General features: G+C 40.0%; 1 protein-coding gene across 3 annotated transcripts in view; it reads right to left on the minus strand.

Moving 5' to 3' along the window:
- THRB (thyroid hormone receptor beta) overlaps positions 1 to 13,747 on the minus strand; it is a 554,536-nt gene that overhangs the window by 341,742 nt on the left and 199,047 nt on the right. Inside the window, exon 1 of one of the 3 annotated variants that reach the window (XM_040352999.1) lies at positions 1,609 to 2,192. The exons of the other annotated variants lie outside the window; for them this stretch is intronic. The gene's annotated coding sequence lies outside the window, so the exon portion shown is untranslated. Of the gene's footprint in view, positions 1 to 1,608; positions 2,193 to 13,747 lie in introns of those variants that run through there. 3 annotated transcript variants of the gene reach the window in all.

The following is a 13,747-nucleotide window of genomic DNA, read 5'->3' on the forward strand; positions in this document are numbered from 1 at the left end:
CAACCAGCCGGCCACCCGCGATCGCTCCAGAGAGAGGCAGAACGGGCATCTGCCAGTGTAAACAAACAGATCCCCGTTCTGTCAGGGGAGTAGAGTGAAATTGTCTGTTCCTAGTGATTAGGAACAGCGATCTTTCTCCTCTTCCAGTCAGCCCATCCCCCATACAGTTAGAAACACCTCCCAGGGAACACATTTAACCCCTTGATCACTACTAGTGTTAACCTCTTCCCTGCCAGTGTCATTTATACAGTAATCAGTGTATCAATTTTTATAGCACTGATCGCTGAATAAATGTCACTGGTCCCAAAAAAGTGTCAAAAGTGCCCGATCTGTCCACCACAATGTCACGGTCCCACAAAAAATCACAGATCACCGCCATTACTAGTAAAAAAACAATAATAATAATAATAATATAATGCCATAAATCTATCCCCTATTTTGTAGACGCAATAACTTTTTCAGCAAACCAATTAACATACGCTAATTAGGATTTTTTTTTTACCAAAAATATGTAGCAGAATACATATTGGCCTAAACTGAGGAAGAAATTAGTTTTTTTTGGGGGGGGGGGGGGGGGGGATATTTATTATAGCAAAAAGTAAAAAAACATTTTTTTTAAATTGTCGCTCTTTTTTTGTTTATAGAGCAAAACATAATAACCGCAGAGGTGATCAAATACCACTAAAATATAGAATGTTATCCAATTTTATAATGTAATCAAAATATATATACGGTACATATATATATGTACTGTATCAGTATAACTGTTTAAAAAAAAAAAAAAAAGAGATTGAGGAGAAATACCACCAAAATAAAGCTCTATTTGTGGGGAAAAAAAGCACATCAATTTTGTTTGGGTACGACGTCGCACGACCGTGCAATTGTCAGTTAAAGCGACGCAGAGCCGTATCACAAAAAATGGCCTTGTCAGGAAGTGAGAAAATACTTTCGGAGCTGAAGTGGTTAATATTTTTCTGTGTTTTAAATATTATTAATGGCGCACATTTTTGACATCACCTTTCTTCCGTGCTTGTCATCCATTTACAGGGCTCACTTCAGATGCTGCCATTGTCGGACGAACCATACTAGAGACTTTCTTTGCCATCCTACGCATTCTTTTATTACAGTATTAATTGAGATTCTGGATTTATTCCACGCTATTCTCACCGCCGCTGTGTCATTTCTTCATGGCTTTTATGTGATCTGTGTGGGTAGGACTTCCCCACAATTCTAATCGTATTAAACACATGCAGTAAATTGCCTTAAGGATCATCAGTGGAAGCATTGTGAAGCCTAACACAACATATTCACAAACAATTTTTTCCTCCGTCTCTCCCTTCTTACTCTATGAGCAGCTGGAGTCACTCAGACTTCTGCTACCAGTCCAAGTCCTTCCCTACCACTCTCATTCCAGAACGCCATCATACACACTTTCAGCTGGGCTCATAAACTGCCTGTAATTGAGTTATATAACTACGTAACACATATAGCGACACTGATTTCAGTTCGGCGCTGCTCCCAAATGACTATTCCTATAGCACAAGCACACTTACTGAAGTCGTAAAAGTACAAATTAAAATATGTAGACGGAATTCTCCTTGCACGTACCTGTCTAGTGCTCTGTCAGCGCTCTTATGCACATTTGGCTCCCGTCCTTGTAGCTCAGTATCAGCCCAGTAGTATAAGAGAGTTTTTCTCCAGGCTCTGCCCAGTTCTCTCTGCCTTACATTCAGCAATAATCAGGTCTCACTGAAGCCTATACTTATACTGCAATTACTTAACTTTTACAGTGATCTTTTTTTTTTTAAAGAAACAGTTTCTGTTGATTGAACCAGATTTGTGCTAAGGGAACCCAGAATGGACATACTCACAGTGGCAGCCCGTCCATTAGGGGCGCCCGGCGCACTGTCCCCTCTCTCCTCTCCACCCGCTATATGAAGTGGATAGATTGATGCATAGCATCAATCTATCCACAACCACTGCTGCTCCTTTCGGGTCACCGGGCGCATAAATTACAGCAGTCAGTTTTTTGTTATGCATCTGATTAGAGCCATAGGAACTAATAGGCTTCAATATCGGGTGGGCTTGGGTCACAGAGGATGCACTCCGATCCCTGCAGAGCACCCCTAAACTCTACACTGTACATAGCACACCACCAAACTCTGCACTCTGGGCCAGATCCACAAATATCGGGCGTAACTTAACTTTTCCCATTTAAGTTACACTGCCGCAAATTGTCCAAGTTAGTGCCCGATCCACAAAGCACTTACCTGGAAATTTGCAGCGGTGTAACTTAAATCTGGCCGGCGCAAGGCGGGCCAAATAGAATGGGGCGATTTCCATTTAAATTAGGCGCGCTCCCGCGCCAGACGTACTGCGCATGCTCCGTCGGGTAAATTACCCGACGTGCATTGCGCTAACTGACGTCGCACCGATGTCATTTGCTTAGACGGTAACGTAAATGGCGTTCAGCGCCATTCACGGACGTCTTACGCAAATGACGTTGATGTTTAAATTTCAACGCGGGAACGACGGCCATACTTAACATGGCTTAGGAGAACTAGGGCTCAGCCCTAGTTTTACGCGGCGTAACCCGACGGAAACTACGTAGATTTAGATCGACGGGCCGTTCGGGACGTTCGGGGATCGCCGTAAATCTTCATTTGCATATTCTACGCCGGCCGCAATGGCCTCGCCACCTAGCGGCCGGCCTAGAATTGCATCCTTAAGATCCGACAGTGTAATTCAATTACACCTGTCGGATCTTAGGGCTAGCTATGCGTAGATACGCCGTCGTATCTCGTTTGTGGATCTGGCCCTCTGTGTGTAAACCCCCCCCCCCCCGTCAACTCTGCACTTGGTACCTAAAGGGGCACTAAATACCAGGAGTGCATTAAGATCCTCCCACTGTTAGTAAAATTTGACCACACCCACTATTTGGTGCGGTTTGGAGGGTGTGTGGGGGTTTGGGAAGTCGTGGTCGAGTTCCTGCACCTGTTTTCTGAGAAAAAAAGCCCTGGCTTTATATTGTAGGCCTGTAATTCTTATGAATAACTCACTTAACCTCCCTGGCGGTATGATTATTTCAGATTTTAGGTGCTGAAAGCGGTACCATTATTTGCAAGGAAATTTGGCGTTTTATACTGTAGGCCTGTAATTCTTAGGAATAACTCACTTAAATCTGACCAAACAAGAGTCTAGTAGGCATCCCGGGTATGATAAAGTTTGAAACACAAAATCATAAATTATAATATAATAAAGAACTCGAAATAATTATAAAAAAATAACAATATAATAATAATAAAATTAATTTCCCCACAATTTACTATCGCTCAATTCTGCAAGTGATTCTAATGTACTATGGCTGTTTTCTAGCTGCTCTAAAACCACTTTTGACGTAAAGGGAAAGTGCATGCAGGGCACTGGACAAAGAGTTAGGGACAAACAGGGTATGAAATGATTTGAAACAGTAATGTAATCTGTAAGATTACAGTGTACTGTATGTGTTATGTTTTGTGTACGTTTTGCATTTTCCGAAGGCTCCGCCCCCATGCATTGTGAAGCTCGCAGGGAATGGTGACTGCAACACAGAGCATCGGGCAGAGGACACAGTGGGGGGGATATTGCAGGATCCTGGGAACAAGGTAAGAAACCTGGACCAGGATTCTGCAATGCATTCCCGAGTGTGGCTTGGGATTACCACAAATGGTACTGAAATTTAACCCCAAGCCACACTCGGGATTACCACCAGGGAGGTTAATCAAAGTTTGCGTCATTTATATCAGGTGTAAAGACCTTTCTGGTCAAATGGTCTAAGGTAATAAAAAAATACAGTTCAAGAGGCATGAGAGATTGCTTTGACTCTAGCAAGCTTTCGAGTATTCACAGAATGCACACTGTATTCTGGGTCCAAATAGGTTGATTTACTTAAACTGAAAATATCAAAATCTGGTGCATCTCTGCATAGAAACCAATCAGCTTCCAGGTTTTATTGCCAAAGCTTAATTGAAAAAGCTGAAGTTATAAGCTGATTTGCTTCCAAGCACAGCTGCACCAGATTTTGCACTCTTCAGTTTTAGTAAATGAATCCCAAAAATGTAAAAACTGGATTACTGAGTTTTCTGCCTACATAGACAATTTCAAAGAGGATCATGGCTCTTCCCATTAGCCATGAAACAGTTCTTATACAGTCCTTGCCAAGACAATAGACTTGCAGGTCTCCTTGACGGAAGTGATGGCCTATATAATGCATGTGAATAGCTACTAACTTTACAAGGGAGTGCCCTTGCAACATTTTATTTTCTCTTTCCAGGAAACATACGCTCTATAATTTACCTTCTCTGTTTTTCTTTTCTCACGTCAGGAATTGATAAACAGGAGCTCTACAATGTCCTCTTAAAGTGAACACTATGAGATGACATTATAAAAAAATTATTTATAAAAATGTATTATAAAAAAATTGGAGAATAATTCATCCTGGAAAATGCAGGTACATTTGTTTTGTGTGAATGGGGGCAAAATCAAATGCTCTCGGGCTTTAGTCTCTGCAGTTTTAAAGTGATTGTAAACCCTTGTTTACAACTTTATGCTACAGGTAAGTCTAAATTAAGGCTTACCTGTAGCTAACAAGGATATATCCTAAACCTGTACGGTTTAGGATATATCCCTGTATTTGCATGTGCCAACGTCATGCGGCACATGCGCACTTAAGCCAACTGAAGCAATGGCACTATGTGCCGTTGCTTCAGTTTTACTGTGCCATTGCCGCGCACATGTGGTGGCTCCGGCCAATCACAGCGTCAGAGTTGCAATACACGGAAGTCACTGCGGGACAACATGTCGGCGGCCGAAGGGGGAGACATGGACGGCTGCGGAGGCTTAGATCGGAAGTAAGTACTACAAAATGAGCAAGTATGCTATGCATACTAGCTCATTATGCCTTTGTCTTGCAGGGTCTTTTTTTTAGGAGGGTTTACTCCTTAATGTTATTCTTTGAATAGTGAATGAATGGGAAAAGTACTGCATTATGGCCACTAGATGGTGGCGAGTATAACAGGAAATAGGTTTGCTCCTCAGCTCTATCCAGTGGTCATAATGCGGTATTTTTGCCATTCACACTTTTTTTTCAATGAATAACATTCAAGCTGCAGAGAATATATCCTGAGAATATTCAGTTATGCCCCATTCATACAGAAAAATAGTAGATGCAGTTTCACAGGACAGATAATTGTATACATTTTTCACAGGACAAAGCTTATATAACTACACACTACCTCTGCCGCTGTGGTTAACCACCCACAGGCAGCCTCTTCACATACGCAATCCCTTAGACCCCTTTCACACTGGGGCATTTTTCAGGCACTTTTGGGCTAAAGATAGCACCTGTAAAGTGCCTGAAAAATGGCTCCCCTGCAGTCTCACTGGCAGGACGTTAAAAAAACTCCTGCTTCACCGCATCTTTGGAGCGGTGAAGGAGCGGTATATATACCGCTCCTGCCCATTGAAATAAATGGCCAGCGTCGCCAAACCGCCGGCAAAACGCTGCTGCAGCGGCACTTTGCGGGTGGTTTTAACCCTTTTCCGGCTGCTAGCGGGGGTTAAAAGCCAACGCCTTCCGCTCCCCAGTGCGAAAGCAGCCTTCATCATAGAGCATCATGAAGCCCTCTAATTGGAGAGTCCTGAGGTGTTGTCTATGTAGTCAACCAACAGAAAGATGGGGAAGTGTAGTAAATAAAGAGGCATCAGTTAGAGTGTGATCACTTTGATTTAAATGAAGAAGGAAAAAAACGATATTAGCCATTTTAAGGAGACCACTTAGAACTAGCAGGTTGGAAAAGGGAACCTACTCACCACCATTGATTAAAGACAATCACACCATAATGCCTCCTTATGACCCCACTCCGCAGTCTGGGTTCTCTCACTCTTGTCAAGCTAGAACAATTGTAGATGTAAGGGTATCCATTTAGAGGACATTAGAATTTGAAAGAAAATAAAGAATGATAGAAGTGGATTCTAGTATGGTTAGAAAGAAGGAATCAAAAAGGCAAAGGTCTGGTAGCAGTTGGCAGGAACTTAAACTGCATTTATAATTTTAAAGTCTCCTGCACCACTAGGTAGTAGATGGTTCCAATGCTGAAAAATATTGAACCTTTCTTCTCTATTACTGTTGTTGTTACTGTTGTAAGTGTTTCTTAAACTATGGATCAGGGCCAAAATTTGTTGGCAAATGTGTTTGTGACGAGTTGCCACATGACTGTGTAGTAAGCATAGCCAATTGTCCAAGCTTAAAATCAGTGGTGAGTAACATACAATAGCACACTTTATGTATCTGTGACTCCAGTCCTCAAGGCGCCCCAACAGGTCATGTTTTCAGGCTTACGATTATTTTGCACAGGTGATTTGATCAGTTTCACTGCCTTAGTAATTACCACAGCCATTTCATCTGAGGGAAATCCTGAAAACACGACCTGTTGGGGCGCCTTGAGGACTGGAGTTGAGAAACCCTGATCTAGGACATATAAACAACATGGTTAATGTATCAGAGAGTGTTAATTTATATGGAATGAAAATGTAATACATACACCACTACCCCTCTCAAAACATGTGATTCAAATAAATTAATATGATTGAAAGCAAAGACATGTATAGGGTATTACAGTGTGTGCAAAGAAGGAGGGAAATTACACAAGCAAGGCTGAGAGGTGAATAGACTGCAGCACTAGTTGAAAATGTCAAATATATATATATATATATATATATATATATATATATATATATATATATATATATATGTTAGGGCTGTTACTGATCAAAAATTTTCTGTTCGATTAATCGTTTTTGTTTTTATCGATTAATCGACTAATTTTGAATAATTATAACGCACATACAGATCCAACTACTTTTAGCTGATCTCCTTGCAGGCTGATTCCCAGTGCAGCTACCAACCCCTGAAAAATGGATAGCAGGATACAAAAAACACACAAAGGCAGCGCTCAATGGGAATAGCATTACATTTTTATAGTCTTCAAGTAGGTAACCAAATAAATATTGCACTGGAGATAAAAATCGATGTAGCTACATAAACTGTAAAAATGGTGCGAGTAATACCAAACAGTACCAAAAGCAGTCATAAAAACATGTAGCTAAGTATGATACTGGTATAAAAATGTGTACAACGATACCACTGCTGAATCTAGATGAGGAGAGGTTAACATCAGTCCGTCGGCATATAGATGTCCCATGAAGGGAACTATCACAACTCCCAGTGGATAGTTGTAGAATCCCGGGTTGATAGAGGGAAGTGTAACAGCCCATGCGTGTGGCAGATAGTAAGGTCCCGCCGGCATGCAGATATGAAGGCACAGCAAAGGAGCCCTTCAGATGGACACGGCAAGCCCCGCCGGTGTCCGTGATGTCACCGGATCTCCAACAGAACTCCCTGAAGGCCCAGAAGCCGGCGGAGAGGGGAGTACCAATCAAAAGAATTTTAATCGATCAAAAAAATTAAAGATTAATCGATTAATTAAAAGTTAATTTGCACAGCTCTAATATATATATATATATATATATATATATATATATATATATATATATATATATATATATATATATATATATATAAAATCATTTATTTCTCTGAGCCTTACTTAAAGTGGTTGTAAACCATCACATATACCCAGTGAAGTGAATGGCCTCAGATGATAAACAGAGATTACAAATCTCCCTACATAAGTTTTTATTTTATATCTGCAGTCTTCCCTTTTCTACACTCTTTGAAAAGTGCAGATCATGTTAGAAATCTTTCTTCCTCTTCCAGCAGTGGGTTTGGAGTCTGGGCCTACACCATGTGAGAGTTGATTGGAGGAAAGGCACCCCCCCTCCCCCCTCCACACAGGCAGAGGAACAAAGAAACATGCAGAGCTGTATTCTGAATAGACAAGCTTGCCGCTTATCTACCTCTAAGCTCCCTCCTCATGTGTCAGAGAGCTTGTCAGAAGTGACTCATGCTGATAACAGAGGAACAGAGCACCAGAGAAAAAATGCACTCAGAACTTTGGCGAGACATAAGTAAACACTACAGATATATGTGCCCAGGTCAGATTTCATGAATGGGATTTACAACCACTTTAAACTTGCTGAAAGGGTGACGAGTATGTTCAATGGGTTATCTGGTCATTGTTATTTGGCTTTGCTAACATTTTGGTAAAGATTCTCTTCTTGGGTCACAGCATAGTAGGTGTGCAGAACAGAATAAAGTCAGTTTGGGATTCAGTCATACAAAATGTGTTGGTATAATTAAAAAAATAGGTGGCCTCACTTAGGATTTCAGGTAAGGACCTGAAGGAATTTCTTTGATTTCTGTAAAAAAGGCAGATTGGGCAACAGCAAAACTACTTCAGATATCTTACATACTAGAATTTTTTTGGTCTAACCTCAACTTTAACTTTTTGGATATTATCCATCACCGCTTCAAAAGCCCTAGAACAATCCAGCCATGGTTTTTATATCTGGCACTAATGAGAGCTAATAGGCATAAAGCAGCTGTGTGTAATTTACATAAAAGGCTCTATACATTATGGCTTGTTCTGAACAGATTGTTGTTTTTTGTACTTTCAGTGTTTCGTGCGACTCTTGTTATAAGTCAATGTTAATTATGAAGCCTTGAGATTTGTTTTCCTGCATTTTGGCTTCTTGGCCTTTATTCTCCTTCGCAGTAAACTGACGGGTCCTTCATAATGTTAGTAAAAGCATCTAAAGGATATCAACACAATGTGAAAGCACTAATAAAAAACTATGATTGTGTGGGTACAGTAGGCCACAGGGACATAAAGGAATGATTTGCTTGGCTCTATTCAAGATCCTTAGAGGAGAAGAGGCAAAACACAAAATGTGTAATAAACATGTAATTTGGTAAGCTATTTTTCAGCTTTGGATTCACAAAAAAAAAAAGACATTATTCTGTTAGGATTTTGGTCAGTAGGAAACAAAGCCTCTCTCACACAACATCCTGCTCCTGTGGATTCATGACAACTTGGTAGCCATTATTCACAATGCATTTATTTCGGCATAAAATTTTACTCTATACACTTTCTTGATTAGAGGAAATTGCTCTCAGCTGTTGTGAAGGGAGTTTCAAAATGGAACAGTTTTTAAAAGTGCATGGATTTTAATTGTATGTGTCCTATAAGATCCTGTAATGGCTACATTGAGGATAAACCCCTAGGGCTTGGTGTAAAAATCTGCAGAAAAGAAAATGGAGAAAACCAGAGTTGTTGGTCATTGTGGCTAATCAGATTATTGTTTGATTTTCTGTAAGAAAAATAAAACCTGGTTGTCCCAACTTATCATTTCCTAATTTTTATAAACTGCCCTTGTACCATTTTTTTTACTTGTGAAGACCCCATTTCCTTAATCAATTTGAAATGCCTTAAATGAAAAACAAATCTGGCCAAAGACCACTTTGATAAAAAAAGTTTTATTCAAAACGACATGCTATGGTCTTCATTTGGTCTTCACTCGGGTCTACACAGGATCACTCTAGCTGTGCTTCACAAAACTATTTTTATAGTGGAAAAACCTGCACTTTTATCAGGATTATATGTCTTTCTGTGACCCTTTGGGAAGATTTTCTGTCACATCCTGTCCTTGTTATGCTTATCTCTGTGATGCCCATACAAGAGGTGTGTGCGCTCATGTGTGTATATGAGGGAAGTATAGGTGTGGTTGTCACTAAGACTGGAAAAGAAAAACTCCTTCAGTTTTTTTTGTGTCTCCATTGTAAAGATCACTTCCTGTCCTGAGTGAGCATAGTCCCCCCCCAACAGGGACATGAACAGCAATGAAAAACCTTACAGGTTTGGGTTCTGTGGTGTTTCTGTAAGGCCTTATGCCCTGCACACACACGATCGGAATTTCAGATGGAAAAAGTCAGATGGACTTTTTCCATCGGATTTTCTGATCGTATGTAGCCCCATCAGAGTTTTTTCATCAGAAATTCCATCAGAGTTTAGTTATAGAACATGTTCTATTTTTTTCCGATGGAATTCCGTCGGAATTCAAATGTAATTTGGCCGGGCAAATGCCCGATCGTGTGTACGCGGCATTAGGGTTCTACATGTCAAAGTGCAATGGTAAGGCAAGTCTCAAACCAAACGTCCATTAGCTGGAGTTTCAGGCAAGCTATCTAAAATCTAGAATATTATACAGAAAGCAAGACCAATGATAAAGTTTAAGGAAGGACTTTCTTTTTTGATAAAAAATTCTATTAATAGGCCAATATGTTTCAGGGATTACATGGGTCTCCCTTCACCAGGGTTTTCAAACACTCAAGAGATATCAATTATTGAACTGTAGAAAACTCAATTTTAATAAAGCTTTTAGAGATGGTTGCTCCAGCAGGTGGTTTTGGCAATAACTGGCTATTTTTCCTTACACTTCACCATTGGTCGGGGGCTATCTATGTTCTATGTTTCAGCAACAAAATACGTTTTAGCTGTAGATAGGAAGAAGGTAATTTGTTATCAAGACATTGAATTGTTGTAATCACCTTTGGTTGGAAGCTTCCATTGTCTGACTGTTAGGCCTCGCACACAAAACCGAGTTTCTCTGCAAAAACCAGCAAGAAACTTGCTGGGAGATATTTTTTTGCCGAGGAAACCGGTCGTGTGTACATTTTCGTCGAGGAAACTGTCGAGAAACTCGACGAGCCAAAAAGAGAGCAAGTTCTCTATTTCCTCGATGGAAGTCTCAAATTGGCTCGTCAAGTTCCTCGACGGGCTGGTTTTCGACGAGAAACTCGAGCATGTGTATGCTAAGAAACCCGCGCTTGCTCAGAATAAAGTATGAGACGGGAGTAAAAGTAGCATTTGTAATGGAGATAACACATTTTTCAAGCTGTAACAGACTGAAAAGTGCAAATAGTCTCTTACCAAACTTTTACTTAACACGCAAACACATGAGATTAGCAAAAGCAGCCCCAAGAGTTGTGCCAGTGGAATCGAACTTCCCCTGCCGTCTTATGTGTTGTAGTCACCGCGTTTGAGAACGAGGAGATTTTGTCTTGACTGTGTGTACGCAAAGCAAGCTTGTCTAGTTTCTCGACAAGCCTAACAAGGAACTTGACGAGGAAAACGATGTGTTTCGCCCGTCGAGATCCTCGGTCGTGTGTTCGAGGCCTCAGGCTACACAATATTTCCAGGGAAATAAAACCTAACGCTGTATAGGTGTCAAAGTGTAGCCAATCAGACAATTGCAGCTTCCATTGGAAGCTACCTACACAGATATCTAGCTCAGTGACAATTTCTCTTTAAATAAAAAAGGATTTTTGTTTCTGTGGTCAGTCGTAATGGGTATTTCCTGCCTAAGTTATTTAAGAAAACAATAATATAAAATTGAAAAATATGTCATGTATTTGTCATAAGTCTGGAAAACATGTTTTTCTGGAAAAATGTGGGTCTGTTAAATTCATTTTTACAATTTTTTTTTAAATACACAGATTTTTTGATGACTTTGTCATAAGGTGGTAGTAATAATTATTTAATCGTATGAGACAAAATAGTGAAATTAATTTTAAAAAGTAGAAGTGAGGCATGTTAAGCTTTTAAACTGGCCTTTAAACTGGGATGAATAAACACCCTTAGGGGTGCCTTAAAACTGAACTGCATGAAAATAGATAAAAACAAAGTGGTCAAAAGAATTGCAAAGGGGTTTAAAGAGCCAATGTTAACCTATGTTGTCGGGATTGTTTGGTGGTGGAGAAGAGGGTGTAGTGAGCCAGCAACCACCAATGATGGGTATAGCTGATTTTAAAATGCCACTGATCATCAATGATCCAATGATGTTTTGGGGGTTGGGAGGGGGGGGGTTGTTAAAGTGCCGCTGACCACCAATGCTTGTGTGATTGTTTTGGGGGGTTGTTGAGTACCATTGGATGTGGTCTTTTTAAGGGGGTTAAAGTGTTTTGGTATTATCTATAAAGAACAGTTAATGTAGGGTGATATAGTGAATTGGTGGATGGTACCACCATGTGATCATATGAAAATAACAATCATCACCAGCACAACTGGTATAGTGAAGATGTCCCTTTTATTTTTACATAAAGCAACAGGCACCGCCGACCAAATTTTTGGGAACTCACGGGATCCCTGAGAGGTCCCAAAAAATTGGCATGTAATGCCTTTTGCTGGTAAAGATTATTATTTTCCTCAAGTTTTTGCATGACACCTAGCCATTGCACACAACGCAATATCAGTGCAATGCAATTTCAAGCTCAAAGGAACTTTCTTCCACTAATAACGGAAGAATCACATCTGGCTTCAGTGAGTGGCTTTTGGATTCTGAGCATATCTTAATTTATTTTTAACCACCTCAATACCAGCATGTTTCCCAAAAATTGTGGAAAAAAAACAATATCACCTTAAAGTGATACTAAAGTCTTGTTTTTTCTTTAAAAATAACAAACATTGTATACTTACCTGCTCTGTGCAATGGTTTTGCACAGAGCAGCCTCTTCTCGGGTCCCTCTTCAGTGTTCCTGGTCCCTGTCGAGTGCCCCCACAGCAAGCAGCCATTCAGACACAGAGCCACGGTTCGGCCCCACCCCATCTCTCTCCTGATTGGCTAACTGACTTTGGTTGACAGCAGTGGGAGCCAATGGTGCCACTGCTGTGTCTCAGCCAATCAGGAGGGAGAGAACGACCGAGGCACTCATGCACATCGCAGAATAGAGATGGGGCTCAGGTAGGTATTAGGGGCTGAGGGGAGAAGGTTTTTTATCTTAATACATAAGATAAAAAAAACCTTCTGCCTTTACAACCACTTTAAGATGTTCACTTTCCAAAAACTGTTCATTTTGGGAGGGTTTGTACTCTCCTGGGAATTGTATTTTATATGTTTTTTTCCCAGAGAATAAGGGAAACTATTTTTTTCTTTTATGGCTTTTTTTCCTTTATATAGTATAAAATAAAAAAAATTATGTAATGTATGTCATATATATATACATATATATATATGTGTGTATATATATATATATATATATATATATATATATATATATATATATATATATATATATATATATATATATATATATATATATATATATATATATATATATATATCTATCAGTGCTCATAATATAAAAAAGGTGGACAGCAAGTGTAACATGGAAGTGCAACATGTCAAGCCTGAAGTGGATAATCTCGACTTGGCCAAAAAGGCAAGGCTTCGTGTTTACGGCTCGGGTCTAAGATGCAAGGGAGGTCCACAGAACACAGTAATCAATATGAAAACTAACACTGGTACCTGCAGGTACCCACAAGGTACCTTTATATCAGCACTGTTACTATTGAAATGGTTTCACTTAGGACAGGTTCACTTTATGAAATAAAATGCATCCTGGCAATCAATTATGCTGCCAGTGAAATCAGCGCTTCTGACCTGCACTTGCCCTTCTGTCCTGGACACAAGCATAGCCCTATTGTATTGCATGGGCTGTTACAGGAGCAAGAAATTAGGGAGAAATCTCCCCAATTTTTACCTATTCTCCTCTTACCAAAACAATAAAATTCAGCATTTTATAGAATTCACTATGTCTTTTTCAAGGATGAATGCACCTTTAAAAGACCAGCAATGCCCCCACACCCAGACTATGTATATATACTATATTTGTTTTACAATTTCTTAACTCAGATCACGTTAAAAGGAGTTCACTCTGCGGTCTGAGGCTTGCATAGCCTTTACTCTATTG

The sequence above is a fragment of the Rana temporaria genome, chromosome 5, assembly GCF_905171775.1.
Source record: "Rana temporaria chromosome 5, aRanTem1.1, whole genome shotgun sequence".
NCBI lineage: Eukaryota > Metazoa > Chordata > Amphibia > Anura > Ranidae > Rana > Rana temporaria.